The following is a 26,190-nucleotide window of genomic DNA, read 5'->3' as shown; positions in this document are numbered from 1 at the left end:
GGAGGAGGGTATCAACGATGAAACGCACATTAAACAGGAGCACAACGCGCTCATCCATTGTGATCTTTGTGATGAGTTTTATGCGGAGGGAGAGAATCATGAGCAATCTCCCGAACATATTGAAAAGATGTCCACCTCATCACCTACCGATGACAACAACGATCAAGAATATTGTGACACGTGTAAAATATCATACCATAAAAGAGAAAAACATGAAGAATCTGCAAGTCACATAAGAAATTTGTTCGAGATGAAAGTACCGATTGTTCAAGTTGAGACTGCTTGTCAAAGCAGGTTGAAAACATTTTTCATCACAAACTTCCAGCCAGAGAATCTCATCATAGATGAGTACCTCCTATCGGCTAAAGACCTCATAATTAAAAAAATAAAAGAAGAACTCACCGGCGAGGCATTGAAGGTTAATATACTAGTTTACGCCGAGTACGAGAAAGCTGACGATAAGGACAAGGAAGGAATGCAGTTGAAAAAGTTTAAGACTAAAAACGAAGCTATTTTCGCGTCAACGGATCTGGACGAGTATTATGAAAAGTTCAGGGCCAAGATCAATAAAGAGTCATTCGATTTTCACATGAACGGATCCGGGTGGGTGCTGAAGAAGATACAGGTATGGAGCTACGTATCAACCGCTATTACGCGTTACATCGAGGAGGAACGTATGTTAAGCTTCCGTTTCGAACGAACAATGTTGTCAATGTAAATAACGGTGAATCAAACGATTGTTTCCGGTACGCAATGTTGGGAAAGTTTCTCCCACTCGATGAGAGAAATAAACAACGTCCGGAAAAATATTTAAATCTGTTCGATCGTTACGATTTCTCGGACGTTCGATTACCCACGAGCATAGATGACATTATCAAATTCGAGAAAAGGAACAACGTATCGGTTTCGGTATTTGGACTCCGTGAGAGTTTGGTGTCCAACAAGAAAAAGTATACAGTTTACCCAATTAAAGTTGCCGACCCGGAAAGAGAGGACCACACCGACCTACTATGTCTCTCAACCCCCGTACCTTTAAGTTACCATTATTGCTGGATCAGTAACTTTGAACAACTTGTACGAAAACAGTTGACAAACCATCATCATCGTATCTACATCTGCAAGAAATGCTTTACGTACAAGATCTCGATGGAGGAATTGAATCAACATAAAGTTCTCTGCTCTTTGGTAAGCAAAGACGCATTTCTAGCTTCATTTCCCGACGAGCGATACCTCAAGTTCGAAAATCACCACAAGGAAATAAAACATAATTATGTAATTTATGCAGACTTTGAAGCCTACTTAGAACAAATTCATGGTGACTCGGAGCATCCAGCGTCTGCGTATAGGCGGCACATCTCAAATTCTTACGCTTACCTCCTCGTCACGGAGGATCCCGAATTTAAAATGACGGAACCGAAACTGTACCGTGGCGAAGAGGCACATATCAAATTTCTGGACGATATAATCACTCTCGTAGAAAGAATCAGTGAGAGTTACAATGACAAAGAGAGTAAAATAATAATGACACATGAAGACCGGGCCACATTTGAAGCGGAAAATAGGTGTGGACATTGTGAGGTGGATTTCTCACAACCAGGTATCGTAAAGGTAAGGGATCATGACCATCAAAAGAGAGCGGGAGGGAAAACAGGGTCCAATTATCGAAAAGCCTTATGTTCAAATTGCAATCTTATTTTCCGACATGAGAAATGTGTTAGAGTCGTCCTGCACAATGGTAGCAGGTATGATTTCCACGAGGTAGTGCTGGCTCTGAACAAATATCCTCATCGCGTCGAAATAATACCACACACGGAGGAAAATTACATCAGTATGACGGTCCATCTGGGAAACAGGTTTTCGATCAAGTTCATCGACTCGTTCCGATTCCTCCCCGCATCGTTGGATAAACTGGTTCAGACGATCCCGCGCGAATCTTTCGTTCGCACGAGGAAACTCACTCGCACAGACAATGAGTTCGATATGGTTTGTCGGAAAGCTCCGTTCCCGTACGATTACGTTGACAATCCGGCCAAGCTGAACGAGACGCGTCCACCACCGCGAGAGGCTTTCTTCAACACCCTGACTCAAACGGACATCTCTGAAGAAGAATACGAACGGTTTCTCCAAGTTTGGCAAACTTTCAATTTCCGTAATCTCGGCGAGTATTCAGATTTCTACTTGCGACTCGATGTGTGCCTCCTCAGCGATGTGTTTGAGGAGTTCCGACTTTTCGGAATAAAAAATTATAGTTTGGACTGTGCCAATTACCTGACGCTACCCGGTTTCGCTTTCGACGCCTTCCTAAAAATAACTAATGTGAAAATTCAACTCTTCAATGATATGGATATGGTTTTCATGATTATGAGCTCGATCCGAGGTGGGATAACACAGGTGGTGAAACGGCACGCTCTTGCAAACAATCCTTTGATACCGGATCAGTTTGATCCTAAAAAACCAGTGAACTATATACAATACTTGGATGTGACGGCACTTTACGCACACACCATGAGAAAGCATCTGCCCTACGATAACTACACTTGGGTCCCGGAAGGAGAAGAGTTGCTAACTCTGGCGAAAACTATAATCAACCATCCCGACGACGCTCCTTTCGGGTACATACTCGATGTAGATATTGAATATCCAGAACACCTCCACGACCTGCACAAGGACCTTCCGTTCTTGTGCAAGAACGAAATACCACCATCGGGAGCGGGGAAATGTACGAAACTATTGACGACTCTAGCTAATAAAAACAACTATGTTATCCACTATGTAATGTTGAAAGAAGCGCTTGGTCAAGGATTAAAACTCCTGCGCGTCAACCGGGCCATCAAATTCCGTCAGGCTCCTTTCTTGGCACCCTTCATCGAGCTAAACGCCCGGTTGAGACGGGACGCTACGAATCCGTTCCACCAAACGCTCCTGAAACTGTGCAGCAACGCTTGCTACGGAAAATTTATCGAGAACCCGTTGAAGCGGAAGAATATTAAATTGGGTACAAACAGCAGACAGATATTGAAAGCCATCTCACGGGTCGATTTCATAGATCGCACGATTTTCGCAGAAGAATTGGTAGCAATCCATTTACGGAGAACAGAGGTCGTCATAGACAGACCAATGATTGTTGGTTTTTCAATCTTAGATCTGAGTAAAGTACACATGTATCAATTCCACTATAATCACATGCTTAAGAAGTACAATCCCGACCAAGTTCAACTTCTCTATATGGATACGGACTCGTTCATTTACGAGTTGACTACACCGAACGTCTACGATGATATGATGTCAGATCTACACTTGTACGACACCTCCAACTTCCCAGAAGGTCATCAATGTCGCAGCGCGACAAACCGTAAAGTAATGGGTAGTTTTAAGGATGAAACGGGTGGAATACCCATTGCTGAGTTTGTCGCGCTGCGACCCAAGATGTATGCGTATCGTTTTAGCGACGGGGAAACAGAGAAAAGGGCAAAAGGGATATCAACACCAGTGGTAAGATCGCTAAACTTTGCCAATTTTCTCACAGTATTAAAAGATCCTGAATCGAGAATGACCGCCTCGATGCGCAGGATCGGGGCGCGGAAACACCAACTATACTCCTTCGAAACTACAAAAAGAACCCTCTCCGGCTTAGACGATAAACGTTGTATTTTAGAAGACGGTGTTAGCACTGTTCCTTGGGGTCATCGTGACAACAAAGATCCTTGCATGGTGGATGAAAGTTGCGGAGCCGAGACCGAGTTGAGAAAAATCCTCGCTGTTAAACAACTTCGTATAAATAGTATAGATAATTCTGGAGAACCGTCAGTTAAGAAACCTCGAATTTGAAAATAGGAACATCCTCGCTGTTAAACAACCTCGTATAAATAGTATAAATAATTCTGCTGGAGAACCGTCAGTTAAGAAACCTCGAATTTGAAAATAGTAAAAGTGCAACTAACGGAACGAACAAATGATGGCTTGTCTCGATGTACAAGGTTTTTGGAGCCAAGGAAATTTCATCGTCAAAGAGTTTGGTCTTGTGGACATGAAGTGTACTCAAACTGAACTCTATTTATTCAAACCTCCGTTCCCGAGCAGCATGTTGAGCGCTAAAGACGTTGTGACAAACAACTGGTTAACACGCAATTATCATCACTTGGAATGGGAAAGCGGGTTTCTCGAGTACGATGAATTCACTTCAAAAATGAATAGCATCGGGAACCGCTACGATGTACTTTATGTTAAAGGTGAACAAAAACGAAATTTCATCAGTAGTTTCGTGCCGGACAAATGTATCGTTGTAAATTTGGATACTAAAGATTGTCCGTCCTTGCGACTATTGGCTCGTTGGTCGACAGCATATACGTGTCCTTTAGTACATCCATTCTGCGCTATGTCGAACGCATTCCGATTGTGTATGTGGATGTCGGCATCTTATTATCGTGATTATTTCACAGATGAAATCATGCAATGGCAGGAGAAGATTATAGTGGCAGACGAACAAAGGAATCACCCCGATAATAATAAAGGAGTAGTAGATGAAAAGTCAGATTGAACGAACCGAAATATTGCGGACGAAAAGTGAAATCATCCGTGCTTAATATAGCAGACAAATTGTCGAATCAACCCGACTTAATATATATATAATAGCACACGAAAAGTGGAATCATTCGCAGACGAATTATCGAAGCGAAATATAGCAGTCGAAAAGTATCCGTGCTTAATATAGCAAACAACTTGTTTCACTCGAAATATTTAGCGCACGAAAATTGGAATCATTTGTACCTTGAAAGAACTGACGACATGGAAGTTTTCAACAATTCAATCTTGATCGTCAACGCTAAAGAGCTGACTGTAAGCGCCCGCTACAAGATGAACAAACTCATCAAAATACCAACCAAGTACGGGATCACCGTTGCCGCCGATATCATCTTCGAGAATCATCATCGTCTCCTCTTCCTACCTTCGCACATTACGAACCGTTTGACGGACGATGCAATTCAGGATATCAACGCTGGATCCTTCGATCTCATCTACGAAGGCCCGATCGGAAGAACATATAAATTCGCACTCGTTCCAAACATTGCAGCTTAATTTATATTGTATGTCATGTTTGTATTCTTTTGTAAATGATGTAATGTTTGAAAAAAAAAAAAATAAATAAATAAATAAAATAAAAAAAAATGAAAAAATAAACATGTTATTTTTTTTTTTTAAATTTTTGCTTAAGATCAATCCAATTGCCTCACGGTTCCGTGCAGTAGTTCGTACGAATACTTCACAGGAGTGATCAGAATCACTTGGGCTGTAGTGTTGGCCGGGAAATTCTCTTTTACCACAACGGTCAACGTGATATCCACCGGAGCTGTTTTTAGATCTTCACCTTGAACGCATTTGATGACAAAAATCGCGCGATCTTTGAAATTTTCAAACAACATAGCTGGCTCGCAGAGTTTCTCACCTTTCCAGTAGTCTCTCATAAAATCGGTGTAGTTCAGGTAGGCGTGATTATAATCCATAGTCGGGAAATCGTAGATCGTATCAACTTGAGGAAACCGACGCTCACCGATTTGAACGCTGACCGAGCGCACATTTACATGGTCGAAACGAGAGGAATCCTTCAGGTGATTGTCCCGTCGATCCGTTTGAAATACCAACACCACGAATTTGGGCTTGTGCCTGCTGGTTGTTCTTACGCTCCATTTGAACGTCTTGGTCGGAAAAATCCCAGGGATGTCGTGCGATTCCCAATTCATGTAACCGAAACTCATCTTGTCGTTCTTCTTCATCTTGAGCAAGATTTGTTTTTCCAGTTCCAACGTGAATTTGACGACGGGAATCTCCCAATAGATTTCGATTATTTTAAATTTAATGGTGTAACCGTCCGCGGTCGCCGCGTCGGTGATATAATATGCGTTCTTATCCGTACCACTGCGCACTAGGATCAACTCTTGCGAGCATCTGACTAGAACGTCTTTGAAATGTACTGCGAATCCGCTGAGTGAAGACAACGGAACGACGGCGCACTGAGTTTCATCCAACGTTGTCATATCCCATTCGGCCCATGAAGAAGAGATGTCACAAAACCCGGCAGTTGCGAGTCCCGCGGTTTCCGCTCTAGTGTATGTGAGATAATTTTTCACGGTCGATGTCACTCCGACACACTGCATGCTATCGATTTCCGTCCCGTTCACTTTGTACTGCATACGGTCGAACAAGTGCAGGGGATAATTGTTAGCCCACTTGACTTTAGGTTTCGCAGCATCTGCGGCGGCTCCAGGATTTTTCTCGAGTTTCACTTCTAAACGCATGAAGATCCTCGAATCTTGAGGCACGGTGATCAGACCGTGGGTATCGGGGGTGAACCGGATCGAATCGTTGTTACCACGCCGTTCGTCGACCGGACCGAAACGGATGTATTCGTATTCGATGATCTCTTGTCGCCAAGCTTCCATCTCGTTCTTATTTCGGATTTTTCACCACGAATCCGAGTTGTGTGAGAGCCCTCTTGGAATATTCGCTCAAAGTTTTCCTCTGTTGCTGCTGTTGCTGACAACTAGTCCGTGGATTATCAATACTATTATATGCGAGAGAATTTAGGAACGTATCGTCGTTCTGGATCCTTCGTTTACCCATAAGTTACCGGTCTCACGTGCAGTCGAACTGTCACTTCTTCACCACCGAAATTGATCGCTCTTCCTTGTTGGTCTACTATATTAACGAGCAAACGTTGGATCTTATCACCCAAGACGGGGTAGTAATGAATCGTCGACGGTTGCTCTACCATTTTGAATCCTGGTTCGATATCGGGAGCAAACGCATAAATGTGATGTCCGCGCACCCCGTTCACGTATCCACCGTCGGCGATGCTGCATTCGATGCATATCATGTTTACAGGTGAGATGTTGACGCGATAGTCAGCTTCGTGCCATTCGTCCGGTGCCAGGAGACGCTTTCCGAATCCGAGCACCTTACGTAAAGTGCCGGGTCTGCGGAAATCGATCCAGTACTTGGATTTGATGCTTACTTTAAGCGTAGCGTTGTTCGCTTTGAGTTTGATACCTTCCGCTCCGCCAAGATCTCCCTGCAAGTATTCTTGTATACCCTCGATCTCGTAGGCTCCGATCGGGAAGGAAATTGCCGAGTAATTCTCTTCAGGGCTCTCGGAATAGAAAAGCAGTCTGTTCGTTGTATCGATGTTCGGGATGGAATAATAAGTTACAAAACCCGTCAGACCGATCTCGCAAGGTCCGAACAACTCGAGAGGTCTAGGCAGTGCAAACTCGAGAACGTTGCTCCTCCCCGTCAACATGAACGTGTGACATCTTTTCTGAGTTTCCATATTCGGGTTTCGAGAATACTATATATTCCTGGTTTGTACGAGCCATTCTAAACATCGTTTCCCGCAGACGCTCGAGTTGAAATTTTGTTCGCTATCATAATTGTATCCTATTGTCGTCATCGTTGAGCTACCGCGTGAGCGTAAAATGTATCGCGTAATTTCAACGGGTGGTGGTAAATCACCGAAGCTGTCGTAGTACAATGCATTCCCGCTCTTTGAAATCCGGTATGCTGTCCAATGTGTACCGGCTCCATCGCTTCGGTCCAGATTGATGATACCGCACTCGGGACGTTTGGGTTTCTTGGTCGCCAATTCATCGATCATGAACACACCGCGGAAATGCGGGATTCGTAATTGTTCTGTCGCAGCGATCCTCAACTCAACATCCGTCATCGCTCGGCGCGGTAGCTCACGGATCAGTTTAAATTCTTACGGTAAGGTCTCAAGTAAAGTCCGTAACCTTTACGGTACGGTCGCAAGTACAATCCTTCACCGAGGTGTACGTTTTTCTTCAAAGATCCGTCGATGACAGTCTTGATCATTTTCGCTACCGGTGTGATTGTTCGCGCGGCCAGACCGATACTCGTCAGAAGATTCTTGACTCCGGCACCCGTCTTCGGGATAGCCAAGATTCGCTCCGCCGGTTTCTTCTTCGACGCTCTCTTCTTCTTCTTCGGTTTCGGTTTTTTCGCTGCCACCGTCTTGTTTAGACCCATTCCGAGTTTGGCTTTGAGTTTCATAGCGTTCGTTACGGCGTATGCTGCCGCTCTTTCACCCAACGATGAGTCGGACGCTTTCACACGTTCCCAAGCTCTGTCGGCAAGTATGAGATCGGCTTTGTTCCTCTCGGTGGTGTCTTTGGTCTTACTGTAAGCGATGTCGTGGGACTTGCAAGCTTCGTCGAGCGGATTTATACCCGGATCTCCGCGTTTCAATCGTTCTGCGAGGCGAGTGCCCGGTCCGCAGTACCTGTAGTCGCCCGGTAAGTGTAGTTCGAACGGTAGTGAATTTATCAACGAGTTTAACAGTCCACGTCCTCGATTGGTTTTGCTGCAAGTTGATGTTCTTCTCGGTGACATACTCTGACGAAAATCTCCATACTATTTATACGGAGAAGTAAAAAAAAAAAATAACTGTCCGATAAAATAGGGAACGAATACGATGCGACTCGTCAAGCAAAGAAAGTCACTGCGAGTCCGGAACCTCGACAAACGGAAGAAGCAAAATGAAAACCGACGACAACGACGACGACACAGTGAACTGTTACCGAACAGTATCCGTTGCATTGTCGTTGGACCGTCCAACTGCGGTAAAACAAACGTGATGGTTTGCTTGCTACAACATCCGAACGGATTGAAGTTCCGCAACGTGTACTTGTACTCCAAGACACCGTTCCAACCCAAGTACGAAGAACTGCGTCAGATATTCGACGGAATCGACGGTCTCGGATACAACGTCTATTCGGACACGGCCGAGATTGTTCCACCAAACGATGCCGCATCAGACTCGGTCTTTATTTTCGATGATGTCGCTTGTGACAAACAAAATGCGATGCGGGAATATTTCAGTATGGGAAGACACAGCTCGGTCGATAGTTTCTACTTGTGTCAAACGTATTCTCGCATACCGAAACAATTGATTCGCGATAACGCTAACCTGCTCGTAGTTTTCAAACAGGACAATACAAACTTGCGACACATCTACGACGATCACGTCAACACAGATTTCACGTTCGAAGATTTCAGACACATCTGCTCGGTGTGCTGGCAGGACAAGTACGGGTTTTTAGTCATCGATAAAGATAGTAATAAGAACGAGGGAAGGTACCGGAAAGGTTTCGATACTTTTATTGAACAAGATGGATAACTTATCGTTGTTGACGATCGCTCAGAAATACGGTAGTATCGATAAAATCCGTCAAGATATCAAACGGAAGTTAAATACCATTCGCACCGGAGAGGCGGACGCTCAGGTGACGTTGAAGAAAGTTTTCAAACCGTTGACAGATCCGCTCGCAGCGTTGCAGAAAACTGTGTCGTCGTCGTCAACTCCCGCACTTGTCGCTGCTCCTCAGGAAAAGAAAACCAAGATCGAAGCTTCAAAATCGGAAACGAAAGATGGAACAACGTTTGTTGATAGTTTATTTGCTTCGTTCGGATCACCGAAAAATATAAACAACGATGATGATGAAGATGACGATTCAAAGGAGGATGATGATGATGATGATGAATCGTTCCAAGATGCAACGGGTAAAGAACAAACAACGAGTCGCACTGAAGACGACGACGTCGATTCTCGAAACACAATCACTGCCCCGCACGTACAGTTCTACTTGGACGATCTGGAGAAACAACCGAAACAATCCGATACCACGTATGGTGTGCGGAAAGCGATCAACGGAAACTATCTTATCGGAAACCGAACCATAAGTTTCGATTCGGACGGACGACTAATCTTGGACGGTGGCGATGAGGTGTTCGAACCGACACCCGGGTTCTTGGAGCTCATATTCAAGAAACATCCGCGTAATTACACAGCAGATGATCGTGCTAATTTCCAACGAGTAGTTACGCTCACCAATGCGCATTGGAGGAATCACCATCCACACGGTAGACCCAACTCGAACCGCAGTCAAAAATACCGCGATCTCATCAAACCTTTGTTCGCTACATCGACTCCGAGATCAACGAGGAAGTCATCGCGTAAAAAACTGAAGAAAGGCTCCGGTATGAAAATTCACCGTGCGAAACGGGAACTCGTCTATTGGGACGATCCGAACGAATTGGTCCAACGTCTCGTTTTACTTGTAGCTTCGAAACAAGCTGGTCACACCGATCACGATCGTGAAATTCTGAGTATCGTCGAAGAGCTTCGCGAAGCAGATTACATCCACTAAATATAGGTTCCGCACAAAAATGAGTCACACCGACCGGTTTGGAAGATCGAAAGGGACTTACGTTCGCAACACGAAGCAAGGTCTCAAAGGTGACGGTTTCTTACTGGATCCCGACGGAAATTATCTCGTATCCAACAAACGGATCCGACAACTGCAAGATCCCGAAGAGGATACCGACGCCGTGAACAAACAATGGACAGACTCGAGGTGGACGGAAGCTATGAATTTAGCACAGCTTTGTTTGGAGAGAATGGAAGAATACAAAAGTATCGCGCAACGACTCGAGACGAAATTATCACGACTGGAAAATAGAATCAGTCAACTAGAGGTTTTGAATCGAATGAAAGGAAAATAGTGTTGCGATGAGTCACACGGACGGTTTTGGCCGATCGAAATTCCGCCGCGGTCCAAAAGGTGACGGATTCTCACTGGATTCCGACGGAAATTATATCGTATCGAACAAACGGATTCGTCAAGTGCAAGATCCCGAAAGTGATGAGGATGCGGTGAACAAACAATGGTCCGAACGGAAGTGGAAGGAAGCCATGAAATTAGCTCAACACTGTCTGGAGCGTATCCACCAACTTCAGCAATCTCACAATCGTCTGGTTAAAATAGTAGCAACGAAACAGCATTTGAATCGAGAGAGCGGACGACGTCGACGGTAAATATCATGTCGGCAGAAAAACGTGGGATCGTCGAGGAGCTACATAAACCTGCACGACGAAACTATCCGCGTCGTAAAGTACGGATTCTCGGATTGTTCGATTTATGGCAAGCCGATCTCGTCGAGATGCAACCGTACGCCTCGGTCAACAAAGGATACAGATATCTCCTCACCGTCATCGACGCGTGCTCGAAAAAGGCGTGGGTCGAACCGCTCAAATCAAAAACGGCCACGGATATCACTTTTGCTCTGCAACGCGTTCTCAAAGCGGCCGGAAAGTCACCGAAACATTTACAAGTCGATATGGGCTCGGAATTCTACAACTCCAAATGTCAAGCATTGATGAAGCGTCACCAGATCAATATGTACAGCTCGTTCTCGACAACCAAAGCCTCTATTGTGGAGCGATTCAACCGAACGCTCAAAACGAAGATGTGGAAAGAGTTCAGCGCGCAAGGATCGTACAAGTGGGTAGATCTATTACCGAAACTCATCCGTGAATATAACGGGAGCGTTCATCGCACAATCGGGATGAAACCAATCGATGTCATCGAAAAGGATGTACCGATGATCCTGCAAAAGCTTCGTGGGCCGCCGCTGAGTAAAATTGAAAAGAGACGTCTGGCCAGACGAAAACTGAATGTCGGTGATCACGTCCGGATCTCGAGACTCAAAGCCATGTTCGAGAAAGGATACACACCGAATTGGAGCACGGAAATTTTCAAGATTGTCAGTGTCAATCCCACCGTTCCGATCACGTACGATCTAAAAGACGCACACGATACGATCATCAAAGGAAAATTCTACCGCGAAGAACTCCAACCCACTAACTATAAAGATACGTTCCTGGTGGAAAAAATTCTGCGTCGCAAGAAAAACCAGGTCTTTGTTAAATGGTTGGGTCTGGACGCGAGTCACAATAGTTGGATCGATAGTAAGGATTTCGTATAAATAATATGCAACGTGTTTGCGTTTTCGAAACGTGTTTGCGTTTTTTAAACGTGTTTGCGTTTTCGAAACGTGTTTGCGTTTTCGAAACGCGAACTGTTTAAAACTGTAACTGTAACTGTAAATATCCAATAAAAATTTTTGATTCGTCAAACTGTTCGTCAAACTGTCATCCCAAAACAGAAGGTTCCCGATACGCATCTCCAAGCGCACACTAGTACAAAATTTTCAATTTTACCGAATCAGACCCTTATCTACAGTATCAGATACCGACCCATATGGAAAGATACGGTCTCTCGAAACCGAAAAATTTTACAAGTCCGAAAATCCTAATTTTTTTGCACAATCTGGCAACACTGTACGGAAAAATCAACTAATTTCTTGCCCCATCTGGCAACACTGTAAAATGCAATGTTGCAAAATTTCACCAATAAATAAATCATTTATTTACGTGCCCCGTTCGGCAACGCTGCTGCGCCATCTTGAAAAATACACCATTGCATAACCCAAAAAATGAAGGGGCATTATTACACCATTGCATAACCCGCATATTGAAGGGGCAACATGCAATACTTTCTTTTTACAGCGTTGCCACATTGAACAATAATCCCTATACAACGCTGTATTTTAATTCATATTTTTCTGCACAATTTGGCTAAAAACTTTTGTGCTCAAATTCCCATTTTCACCCTACTTTACTCCAAATACCAATCGTCCAACTGCAAATTCCGATTCATCAGAGCGTCCCGCGTCAGAGGAACCCGGAAAGTCGATGACCTGAATGTCAATATCAAGTTCGAAGAAGGAGAAGGGATCGATGCTTGCGGTCGAACAGTGATGTTATAAATCTTGACGTTATTAAACGCTGATGTTTTTATACGTTGACGTTATAAAACGTTGACGTTATTAAACGCTGATGTTATTACACGATGATGTTATAAAACGTTGACGTTATTTGATGCTGATGTTATTATGCATTGATGTTATTAAATGATGACGTCATTAAACACTGACGTTATTAAACGATAACAACAGCAACAGTGTAAAAAATTGATAATCAAATGGATTTGATTTGATCGCACTATCTCGCATTTTGAAAATCTCCCGCCACATGCAAGTATCGCCAAACATGGGTTAGGGTAAAAAATCGATGTAATCCCATTTAAAACTATGGTAAATTATCGATTGTCATGTAGTTCTAACCTGACTATCCCTACCTCAAATGATGGATCGAAATCATGTATTGTCTGTAATAATATCATGTTTGTTCCATTGGCATGTTTTTGAAACTGTATTCATATTCGTACCAATACTATTACTTGTAAAAAAGAAAAATACATATTTTTCTATCTGATGGAACTACTCCAAATTTTTCATATCTCCTGCCACATCCAAGAATGGTTGATATAAACCGCCAAGTAGGGTGAAAATGGCGACTTTACCACAAAAGTTTTTAGCCAAATTGTGCAGAAAAATCCGAATTAAATTACAGTGTTCTACAGGGATTATTGTACAATACGGCAACGCTGTAAAAAGAGAGTATTGCATGTTGCCCCTTCAATATACGGGTTATACAATGGTGTAATGTTGCCCCTTCATTTTGCGGGTTATGCAATGGTGTATTTTTCAAGATGGCGCAGCAGCATTACCGAACGTGGCACGTAAATAATGATTTATTTATTGGTGGAATTTTGCAACATCGCATTTTACAGTGTTGCCAGATGGGGCAAGAAATTAGTTGATTTTTCCGTACACTGTTGCCAGATTGTGCAAAAAATTCGGATTTTCGGACGTGTAAAAATTTTCGGTTTCGGAAGACCGTATTTTACAATATGGGTCGGTATCGGATACTGTAGATTAGGGTCTGATTCGGGAAAATTGAAAATTTTTCGGAAAATTACCATCCTCCGATCCGCCGCGGATCGATGCGATTCTTTGATCGGCGAAGATCGGAAAACTGTACTGACCGAATTTCGATACGACTTTTCGTTTTTCGAGATTTCGGACTTGTAAAATTTTCGGCTTCGAAAAATCGTATCTTACAGTATGGGCCTGGTATCAGATACTGGAGAGTAAAGTCTGATTCCGGAAATTGGATTTTCGGACTTGTAAAAATTTTCGGCTTCGAAAGACCGTATCTTACAGTATGGGCCTGGTATCTGATACTGGAGAGTAAGGTCTGATTCCGGAAATTGGATTTTCGGACTTGGAAAAATTTTCGGCTTCGAAAGACCGTATCTTACAGTATGGGCCTGGTATCAGATACTGGAGAGTAAGGTCTGATTCCGGAAATTGGATTTTCGGACTTGTAAAAATTTTCGATTTCGAAAGACCATATCCTACAATATGGGCCTGGTATCAGATACTGGAGAGTAAGGTCTGATTCTGGAAATTGGATTTTCGGACTTGTAAAAATTTTCGGCTTCGAAAGACCGTATCTTACAGTATGGGCCTGGTATCAGATACTGGAGAGTAAGGTCTGATTCCAGAAATTGGATTTTCGGACTTGTAAAAATTTTCGGCTTCGAAAGACCGTATCTTACAGTATGGGCCTGGTATCTGATACTGGAGAGTAAGGTCTGATTCCGGAAATTGGATTTTCGGACTTGTAAAAATTTTCGGCTTCGAAAGACCGTATCTTACAGTATGGGCCTGGTATCAGATACTGGAGAGTAAGGTCTGATTCCAGAAATTGGATTTTCGGACTTGTAAAAATTTTCGATTTCGAAAGACCACATCCTACAGTATGGACCTGGTATCGGATACTGGAGAGTAGGGTCTGATTCGGGAAATTAAAAAAATTTTCGAAAAATTACCCTCCTCCGATCCATAGCGGACCGATGTGATTCTTTTACACTATCGAAGATCGGAAAACTGTACTGACCGAATATTGATACGACTTTTAGTTTTCGAGATTTCGGACTTGTAAACTTTTGACGGCATCCACGATAGATCATATCCTACAGTATGGACCTGGTATCGGATACTGGAAAGTAGGGTCTGATTCCGGAAATTAGATTTTCGGACTTTTAAAAATTTTCGGTCTCGAAAGACCATATCCTACAGTATGGGTCAGGTATTGGATACTGGAGAGTAGGGTCTGATTCGGGAAATTACAAATTTTTCGGAAAATGACCCTCCTTCGATCCATCCCAACCCGACACGATTCTTTTACACTATCGAAGATCGGAAAACCGTACGACCCGAATTTTGAGACGACTTTTAGTTTTTGAGAAAATCCAACTTTCACCTAAGTCGCATGCGTATCTTATAATGTATTTACGAGTTTTTACGCTTGCTCGAATAAATGGGTTGGTAGTTCACTCTTGACAGGTTGTATGTCCGATTGTAAAAACACATCTATGATATATACCTATTGTATGTGTATGCGCGGTTCTGTTCCTTACATTGTTTTCAGATTGTGCAAAATATTCGGATTTTCGGACTTGTAAAGTTTTCGGGATTAATAGACCATATCCTCCAGCATGGGTCTGGTATCGGAGACTGGAGAGTAGGGTCTGATTCGGGAAATTAAAAAATTTTCGGAAAATTACCCTCCTCCGATCCGTAGCGGACCGATGCGATTCTTTTACACTATCGAAGATCGGAAAACTGAACAGACCGAATTTTGATACGACTTTTAGTTTTCGAAAAAATCCAACTTTCACCTAAGTCGCATGCGTATCCTATATGTATATACAAGTTTTTCATGCTTGTTTGAATAAATGGATTCTTGACTTTTAGTATTGATCGGTTATATGTCTGATGGTAAAAACACATCTATGATATTTATATATATACCTATCTTATGTGTGTACGCGGTTTTTTTCGTGGCCTTCGTAGATTGCGGTCCTCGCTCCGTCTCGAGTTCAAAATTCATCGTGAAATAGCTTTCTGTTCGTGGATCGTACAACGATGTGACGACTGGCTCTTAGTTTCTACGGATCAAGGGTATCAGAAAAACTTAAAATTTTATTGCGGGCTCTCAACCATTGATTGCACGGACTCAAGGAAAGTCTGAAGCTTCGCAACTACCCTGCGCTATACTAAGTGGATCTATCGCGAGATGACAAATGTTCGACGTGGAATATCTGTTGGTTCGTGGGTCGCTGAATACTTTTAGGATCCTTAGTAGGGAGAAAATGGCGACTTTAGCACAGTAAATTATCCAACAGCGTTGCATGATTGTGCAGAAAAATATGAATTAAATTACAGCGTTGTATAGGGATTAGAGTTCAATATGGCAACGCTGTAAAAAGAAAGTATTGCATGTTGCCCCTTCAATATTCGAGTTATGCAATCGTGTATTAATGCCCCTTCATTTTTCGGGTTATGCAATGGTGTATTTTTCAAGATGGCGCAGCAGCGTTGCCGAACGGGGCACGTAAATAAATGATTTATTTATTGGTGAAATTTTGCAACATTGCATTTTTACAGTGTTGCCAGATGGGGCAAGAAATTAGTTAATTTTTCCGTACAGTGTTGCCAGATTGTGCAAAAAATTCGGATTTTCGGACTTGTAAAAATTTTCGGTTTCGAGAGACCGTATCTTGCAGTATGGGTCGGTATCAGATACTGTAGATTAGGGTCTGAATCGGTAAAATTGAAAATTTTTCGGAAAATCACCCTCGTCCGATCCGGCGCGGACCGATGCGATTCTTTTACGCTATTGAAGATCGGAAAACTGTACGGACCGAATTTTGATACGAGTTTTGGTTTTCGAGATTTCGGACTTGTCCTGGGAACGCTAACGAACGCTGGACTACGAGGGTTTTCCCACTCTCGCTCTCCGTTCGTTTTTGTTTGTCCCTTCGAAAGGCTTCTGACCTCCATGCAGGAGCCTACCCTATGATTAGGGCCAGTTTTCACAATGTCGCGCAGTGTCGCTTGCACGTTATGCCTGGGAACGCTAACGAACGCTGGACTACGAGGGTTTTCCCACTCTCGCTCTCCGTTCGTTTTTGTTTGTCCCTTCGAAAGGCTTCTGACCTCCATGCAGGAGCCTACCCTATGATTAGGGCCAGTTTCACAATGTCGCGCAGTGTCGCTTGCACGTTATGCCTGGGAACGCTAACGAACGCTGGACTACGAGGGTTTTCCGATGCGTATCGGGAACCTTGTGTTTTGGGAATGGATATTGCAATGTTCAGTTTGATGAATTAAAAAATTTTTATTATTTTTTATTGGATATTTACAGTTACAGTTTAAAAACAGTTCGCGTTTAGAAAACGCACTAAAAACGTGAGGGTTGTCAACCACAAACATCGGATCCTTCTCCTTCTCCGAACTTTAAATCTACACTTATGTCATCGTTTTTCCGATTGTTATTTTTCCGGGCCATCCTGATGAAACGGAACTTGCAGTCGGATGAAAGGTATTTGGAGTACAGGTACGGAGCGGAGCAAATGAGCGCCAGTAAACTCAAGATGAATAGAAGAACGTCCGTCAAGGTAGAGGGTGCGCATTTGCTTTCCGGACAGACAGGGCACATTGTGATGTTTGCTTCGGATGAGTTTTCCACCAGTGAGGATTTCACTCCAACAACAGCAATGATGATGGTGATGAGAATTATTTTATCAATCATGATTTCTTCCTTGCGATACTGAGAAGAGAATGCATACTATTTATACGAAATCCAACTGCTAGACCCGCTCTCCTCTCTCTCTTGTGTATAATACTACGCGAATTGCACTCAAAAGTCTACCTATCTTCCAGTCCTCTTCGTCTACTTTCTTGTACCCCTGCTTTAGGAAGTAAATTATTTCGTGCTCGTCTGCGACACGTTCTAGGAGAAGGCAAAATCTTTCCGTTATCTCAACTAAGCCGTAACACCCGACGGGATCGGAAGTGTCTATTGAGCTGAGTTTAAGATGGTGGAATAACTTGTCAGGAAAAAGGAGTCGGGCAAACTTGTTCAAAAGCTCTGCTCGTATTCCTGTAAATTTGAAAGTGAGAGCCTCATATACCATATCCAAGGTGTTCATCGCTCTGATCGATTGTGATTTGAGGGTTGGAGCGTCCATACTTGACGAGTTCTTGTTTTGAAATGATCAATCACACTTCCTCGACACTATTTATACGTTTCCCGACTCGCATAGGGTGAAAATGGGAATTTGAGCACAGTAAATTATCCAACAGCGTTGCATGATTGTGCAGAAAAATATGAATTAAATTACAGCGTTGTATAGGGATTATTGTTCAATATGGCAACGCTGTAAAAAGAAAGTATTGCATGTTGCCCCTTCAATATGCGGGTTATGCAATGGTGTAATAATGCCCCTTCATTTTTCGGGTTATGCAATGGTGTATTTTTCAAGATGGCGCAGCAGCGTTGCCGAACGGGGCACGTAAATAAATGATTTATTTATTGGTGAAATTTTGCAACATTGCATTTTTACAGTGTTGCCAGATGGGGCAAGAAATTAGTTAATTTTTCCGTACAGTGTTGCCAGATTGTGCAAAAAATTCGGATTTTCGGACTTGTAAAAATTTTCGGTTTCGAGAGACCGTATCTTGCAGTATGGGTCGGTATCAGATACTGTAGATTAGGGTCTGAATCGGTAAAATTGAAAATTTTTCGGAAAATCACCCTCGTCCGATCCGGCGCGGACCGATGCGATTCTTTTACGCTATTGAAGATCGGAAAACTGTACGGACCGAATTTTGATACGAGTTTTGGTTTTCGAGATTTCGGACTTGTCCTGGGAACGCTAACGAACGCTGGACTACGAGGGTTTTCCCACTCTCGCTCTCCGTTCGTTTTTGTTTGTCCCTTCGAAAGGCTTCTGACCTCCATGCAGGAGCCTACCCTATGATTAGGGCCAGTTTTCACAATGTCGCGCAGTGTCGCTTGCACGTTATGCCTGGGAACGCTAACGAACGCTGGACTACGAGGGTTTTCCCACTCTCGCTCTCCGTTCGTTTTTGTTTGTCCCTTCGAAAGGCTTCTGACCTCCATGCAGGAGCCTACCCTATGATTAGGGCCAGTTTTCACAATGTCGCGCAGTGTCGCTTGCACGTTATGCCTGGGAACGCTAACGAACGCTGGACTACGAGGGTTTTCCCACTCTCGCTCTCCGTTCGTTTTTGTTTGTCCCTTCGAAAGGCTTCTGACCTCCATGCAGGAGCCTACCCTATGATTAGGGCCAGTTTCACAATGTCACACAGATTGTGCAAAAAAATTCGGATTTTCGGACTTGTAAAAATTTTCGGTTTCGAGAGACCGTATCTTGCAGTATGGGTCGGTATCTGATACTGTAGATTAGGGTCTGATTCGGTAATTTCAAATTTTGTACTAGTGTGCGCTTGGAATGGATATTGCAATGTTCAACAGTTTGACGAATCAAAAATTTTTTTTTATTGGATATTTACAGTTTCAAACAGTTCGCGTTTCGAAAACGCAAACACGTTTTGAAAACGCAAACACGTTTCGAAAACGCAAACACGTTTAAAAAACGCAAACACGTTTCGAAAACGCAAACACGTTTAAAAAACGCAAACACGTTTCGAAAACGCAAACACGTTTAAAAAACGCAAACACGTTTCGAAAACGCAAACACGTTGCATATTATTATTTATACGAAATCCTTACTATCGATCCAACTATTGTGACTCGCGTCCAGACCCAACCATTTGACAAAGACCTGGTTTTTCTTGCGACGCAGAATTTTCTCCACCAGGAACGTATCTTTATAGTTGGTGGGTTGGAGTTCTTCGCGGTAAAATTTTCCTTTGATGATCGTATCGTGTGCGTCTTTCAGATCGTACGTGATCGGAACGGTGGGATTGACGCTGACAATCTTGAAAATTTCCGTGCTCCAATTCGGTGTGTATCCTTTCTCGAACATGGCTTTGAGTCTCGAGATCCGGACGTGATCACCGACATTCAGTTTTCGTCTGGCCAGACGTCTCTTTTCAATTTTACTCAGCGGCGGTCCACGAAGCTTTTGCAGGATCATCGGTACATCCTTTTCGGTGACATCGATTGGTTTCATCCCGATTGTGCGATGAACGCTCCCGTTATATTCACGGATGAGTTTCGGTAATAGATCTACCCACTTGTAAGATCCTTGCGCGCTGAACTCTTTCCACATCTTCGTTTTGAGCGTTCGATTGAATCGCTCCACAATGGAGGCTTTGGTTGTCGAGAACGAGCTGTACATATTGATCTGGTGACGCTTCATCAATGCCTGACATTTGGAGTTGTAGAATTCCGAGCCCATGTCGACTTGTAAATGTTTCGGTGACTTTCCGGCTGCTTTGAGAACGCGTTGCAGAGCAAAAGTGACATCGGTGGCCGTTTTCGATTTGAGCGGTTCGGCCCACGCCTTTTTCGAGCACGCGTCGATGACGGTGAGGAGATATCTGTATCCTTTGTTGACCGAGGCGTACGGTTGCATCTCGACGAGATCGGCTTGCCATAAATCGAACAATCCGAGAATCCGTACTTTACGACGCGGATAGTTTCGTCGTGCAGGTTTATGTAGCTCCTCGACGATCCCACGTTTTTCTGCCGACATGATAATTACCGTCGACGTCGTCCGCTCTCTCGATTCAAATGCTGTTTCGTTGCTACTATTTTAACCAGACGATTGTAAGATTGCTGAAGTTGGTGGATACGCTCCAGACAGTGTTGAGCTAATTTCATGGCTTCCTTCCACTTCCGTTCGGACCATTGTTTGTTCACCGCATCCTCATCGCTTTCGGGATCTTGCACTTGACGAATCCGTTTGTTCGATACGATATAATTTCCGTCGGAATCCAGTGAGAATCCGTCACCTTTTGGACCGCGGCGGAATTTCGATCGGCCAAAACCGTCCGTGTGACTCATCGCAACACTATTTTCCTTTCATTCGATTCACAACCTCTAATTGACTGATTCTATTTTCCAGTCGTGATAATTTCGTCTCGAGTCGTTGCGCGATACTTTTGTATTCTTCCATTTTCTCCAAACAAAGCTGTGCTAAATTCATAGCTTCCGTCCACCTCGAGTCTGTCCATTGTTTGTTCACGGCGTCGGTATCCTCTTCGGGATCTTGCAGTTGTCGGATCCGTTTGTTGGATACGAGATAATTTCCGTCGGGATCCAGTAAGAAACCGTCACCTTTGAGACCTTGCTTCGTGTTGCGAACGTAAGTCCCTTTCGATCTTCCAAACCGGTCGGTGTGACTCATTTTTGTGCGGAACCTATATTTAGTGGATGTAATCTGCTTCGCGAAGCTCTTCGACGATACTCAGAATTTCACGATCGTGATCGGTGTGACCAGCTTGTTTCGAAGCTACAAGTAAAACGAGACGTTGGACCAATTCGTTCGGATCGTCCCAATAGACGAGTTCCCGTTTCGCACGGTGAATTTTCATACCGGAGCCTTTCTTCAATTTTTTACGCGATGACTTCCTCGTTGATCTCGGAGTAGATGTAGCGAACAAAGGTTTGATGAGATCGCGGTATTTTTGACTGCGGTTCGAGTTGGGTCTACCGTGTGGATGGTGATTCCTCCAATGCGCATTGGTGAGCGTAACTACTCGTTGGAAATTAGCACGATCATCTGCTGTGTAATTACGCGGATGTTTCTTGAAAATGAGCTCCAAGAACCCGGGTGTCGGTTCGAACACCTCATCGCCACCGTCCAAGATTAGTCGTCCGTCCGAATCGAAACTTATGGTTCGGTTTCCGATAAGATAGTTTCCGTTGATCGCTTTCCGCACACCATACGTGGTATCGGATTGTTTCGGTTGTTTCTCCAGATCGTCCAAGTAGAACTGTACGTGCGGGGCAGTGATTGTGTTTCGAGAATCGACGTCGTCGTCTTCAGTGCGACTCGTTGTTTGTTCTTTACCCGTTGCATCTTGGAACGATTCATCATCGTCATCATCATCATCCTCCTTTGAATCGTCATCTTCATCATCATCGTTGTTTATATTTTTCGGTGATCCGAACGAAGCAAATAAACTATCAACAAACGTTGTTCCATCTTTCGTTTCCGATTTTGAAGCTTCGATCTTGGTTTTCTTTTCCTGAGGAGCAGCGACAAGTGCGGGAGTTGACGACGACGACACAGTTTTCTGCAACGCTGCGAGCGGATCTGTCAACGGTTTGAAAACTTTCTTCAACGTCACCTGAGCGTCCGCCTCTCCGGTGCGAATGGTATTTAACTTCCGTTTGATATCTTGACGGATTTTATCGATACTACCGTATTTCTGAGCGATCGTCGACAACGATAAGTTATCCATCTTGTTCAATAAAAGTATCGAAGCCTTTCCGGTACCTTCCCTCGTTCTTATTACTATCTTTATCGATGACTAAAAACCCGTACTTGTCCTGCCAGCACACCGAGCAGATGTGTCTGAAATCTTCGAACGTGAAATCTGTGTTGACGTGATCGTCGTAGATGTGTCGCAAGTTTGTATTGTCCTGTTTGAAAACTACGAGCAGGTTAGCGTTATCGCGAATCAATTGTTTCGGTATGCGAGAATACGTTTGACACAAGTAGAAACTGTCGACCGAGCTGTGTCTTCCCATACTGAAATATTCCCGCATCGCATTTTGTTTGTCACAAGCGACATCATCGAAAATGAAGACCGAGTCTGATGCGGCATCGTTTGGTGGAACAATCTCGGCCGTGTCCGAATAGACGTTGTATCCGAGACCGTCGATTCCGTCGAATATCTGACGCAGTTCTTCGTACTTGGGTTGGAACGGTGTCTTGGAGTACAAGTACACGTTGCGGAACTTCAATCCGTTCGGATGTTGTAGCAAGCAAACCATCACGTTTGTTTTACCGCAGTTGGACGGTCCAACGACAATGCAACGGATACTGTTCGGTAACAGTTCACTGTGTCGTCGTCGTTGTCGTCGGTTTTCATTTTGCTTCTTCCGTTTGTCGAGGTTCCGGACTCGCAGTGACTTTCTTTGCTTGACGAGTCGCATCGTATTCGTTCCCTATTTTATCGGACAGTTATTTTCTTTACTTCTCCGTATAAATAGTATGGACATTTTCGTCAGAGTATGTCACCGAGAAGAACATCAACTTGCAGCAAAACCAATCGAGGACGTGGACTGTTAAACTCGTTGATAAATTCACTACCGTTCGAACTACACTTACCGGGCGACTACAGGTACTGCGGACCGGGCACTCGCCTCGCAGAACGATTGAAACGCGGAGATCCGGGTATAAATCCGCTCGACGAAGCTTGCAAGTCCCACGATATCGCTTACAGTAAGACCAAAGACACCACCGAGAGGAACAAAGCCGATCTCATACTTGCCGACAGAGCTTGGGAACGTGTGAAAGCGTCCGACTCATCGTTGGGTGAAAGAGCGGCAGCATACGCCGTAACGAACGCTATGAAACTCAAAGCCAAACTCGGAATGGGACTAAACAAGACGGTGGCAGCGAAAAAACCGAAACCCAAGAAGAAGAAGAAGAGAGCGTCGAAGAAGAAGACGAAACCGGTGGAGCGGTCGATCGAACGAATCTTGGCTCTCCCAAAGATGGGTGCCGGAGCGTCGAAGAAGAAACCGGCGGAGCGAATCTTGGCTATCCCGAAGACGGGTGCCGGAGTCAAGAATCTCCTGACGAGTATCGGACTGGCCGCGCGAACAATCACACCGGTAGCGAAAATGATCAAGACTGTCATCGACGGATCTTTGAAGAAAAACGTACACCTCGGTGAAGGATTGTACTTGCGACCGTACCGTAAAGGTTACGGACTTTACTTGAGACCTTACCGAAAGAATTTAAACTGATCCGTGAGCTACCGCGCCGAGCGATGACGGATGTTGAGTTGAGAATCGCTGCGACAGAACAATTACGAATCCCGCATTTCCGCGGTGTGTTCATGATCGATGAATTGGCGACCAAGAAACCCAAACGTCCCGAGTGCGGTATCATCAATCTGGACCGAAGCGATGGAGCCGGTACACATTGGACAGCATACCGGATTTCAAAGAGCGGTAATGCATTGTACTACGACAGCTTCGGTGATTTACCACCACCCGTTGAAATTACGCGATACATTTTACGCTCACGCGGTAGCTCAACGACGACAATAGGATACAATTATGATAGCGAACAAAATTTCAACTCGAGCGTCTGCGGGAAACGATGTTTAGAATGGCTCGTACAAACCAGGAATATATAGTATTTTCGAAACCCGAATATGGAAACTCAGAAAAGATGTCACACGTTCATGTTGACGGGGAGGAGCAACGTTCTCGAGTTTGCACTGCCTAGACCTCTCGAGTTGTTCGGACCTTGCGAGATCGGTCTGACGGGTTTTGTAACTTATTATTCCATCCCGAACATCGATATAACGAACAGACTGCTTTTCTACTCCGAGAGCCCTGAAGAGAATTACTCGGCAATTTCGTTCCCGATCGGAGCCTACGAGATCGAGGGTATACAAGAATACTTGCAGGGAGATCTTGGCGGAGCGGAAGCTATCAAACTCAAAGCGAACAACGCTACGCTTAAAGTAAGCATCAAATCCAAGTACTGGATCGATTTCCGCAGACCCGGCACTTTACGTAAGGTGCTCGGATTCGGAAAGCGTCTCTTGGCACCGGACGAATGGCACGAAGCTGACTATCGCGTCAACATCTCGCCCGTAAACATGATATGCATCGAATGCAGCATCGCTGACGGTGGATACGTGAACGGGGTGCGCGGACATCACATTTATGCGTTTGCTCCCGATATCGAACCAGGATTCAAAATGGTAGAGCAACCGTCGACGATTCATTACTACCCCGTCTTGGGTGATAAGATCCAACGTTTGCTCGTTAATATAGTAGACCAACAAGGAAGAGCGATCAATTTCGGTGGTGAAGAAGTGACAGTTCGACTGCACGTGAGACCAGTAACTTATGGGTAAACGAAGGATCCAGAACGACGATACGTTCCTAAATTCTCTCGCATATAATAGTATTGATAATCCACGGACTAGTTGTCAGCAACAGCAGCAAGCAGAGGAAAACTTTGAGCGAATATTCCAAGAGGGCTCTCACACAACTCGGATTCGTGGTGAAAAATCCGAAATAAGAACAAAATGGAAGCTTGGCGACAAGAGATCATCGAATACGAATACATCCGTTTCGGTCCGGTCGACGAACGGCGTGGAAACAACGATTCGATCCGGTTCACCCCCGATACCCACGGTCTGATCACCGTGCCTCAAGATTCGAGGATCTTCATGCGTTTAGAAGTGAAACTCGAGAAAAATCCTGGAGCCGCCGCAGATGCTGCGAAACCTAAAGTCAAGTGGGCTAACAATTATCCCCTGCACTTGTTCGACCGTATGCAGTACAAAGTGAACGGGACGGAAATCGATAGCATGCAGTGTGTCGGAGTGACATCGACCGTGAAAAATTATCTCACATACACTAGAGCGGAAACCGCGGGACTCGCAACTGCCGGGTTTTGTGACATCTCTTCTTCATGGGCCGAATGGGATATGACAACGTTGGATGAAACTCAGTGCGCCGTCGTTCCGTTGTCTTCACTCAGCGGATTCGCAGTACATTTCAAAGACGTTCTAGTCAGATGCTCGCAAGAGTTGATCCTAGTGCGCAGTGGTACGGATAAGAATGCATATTATATCACCGACGCGGCGACCGCGGACGGTTACACCATTAAATTTAAAATAATCGAAATCTATTGGGAGATTCCCGTCGTCAAATTCACGTTGGAACTGGAAAAACAAATCTTGCTCAAGATGAAGAAGAACGACAAGATGAGTTTCGGTTACATGAATTGGGAATCGCACGACATCCCTGGGATTTTTCCGACCAAGACGTTCAAATGGAGCGTAAGAACAACCAGCAGGCACAAGCCCAAATTCGTGGTGTTGGTATTTCAAACGGATCGACGGGACAATCACCTGAAGGATTCCTCTCGTTTCGACCATGTAAATGTGCGCTCGGTCAGCGTTCAAATCGGTGAGCGTCGGTTTCCTCAAGTTGATACGATCTACGATTTCCCGACTATGGATTATAATCACGCCTACCTGAACTACACCGATTTTATGAGAGACTACTGGAAAGGTGAGAAACTCTGCGAGCCAGCTATGTTGTTTGAAAATTTCAAAGATCGCGCGATTTTTGTCATCAAATGCGTTCAAGGTGAAGATCTAAAAACAGCTCCGGTGGATATCACGTTGACCGTTGTGGTAAAAGAGAATTTCCCGGCCAACACTACAGCCCAAGTGATTCTGATCACTCCTGTGAAGTATTCGTACGAACTACTGCACGGAACCGTGAGGCAATTGGATTGATCTTAAGCAAAAATTTAAAAAAAAAAATAACATGTTTATTTTTTCATTTTTTTTTTATTTTATTTTATTTTATTTTTTTTT

General features: G+C 44.1%; 1 protein-coding gene across 3 annotated transcripts in view; it reads right to left on the bottom strand.

Moving 5' to 3' along the window:
- The window catches only part of LOC109040337 (uncharacterized), a 183,794-nt gene that overhangs the window by 6,524 nt on the left and 151,080 nt on the right, over positions 1-26,190 (bottom strand). The gene's annotated exons all lie outside the window — the stretch shown is intronic.

Source organism: Bemisia tabaci, chromosome 9 (assembly GCF_918797505.1).
Source record: "Bemisia tabaci chromosome 9, PGI_BMITA_v3".
Classification (NCBI taxonomy): Eukaryota; Metazoa; Arthropoda; class Insecta; order Hemiptera; family Aleyrodidae; genus Bemisia; species Bemisia tabaci.
The sequence above is the reverse complement of the archived record's forward strand: the minus strand, read 5'-3'. Positions and strand labels throughout refer to the sequence as shown.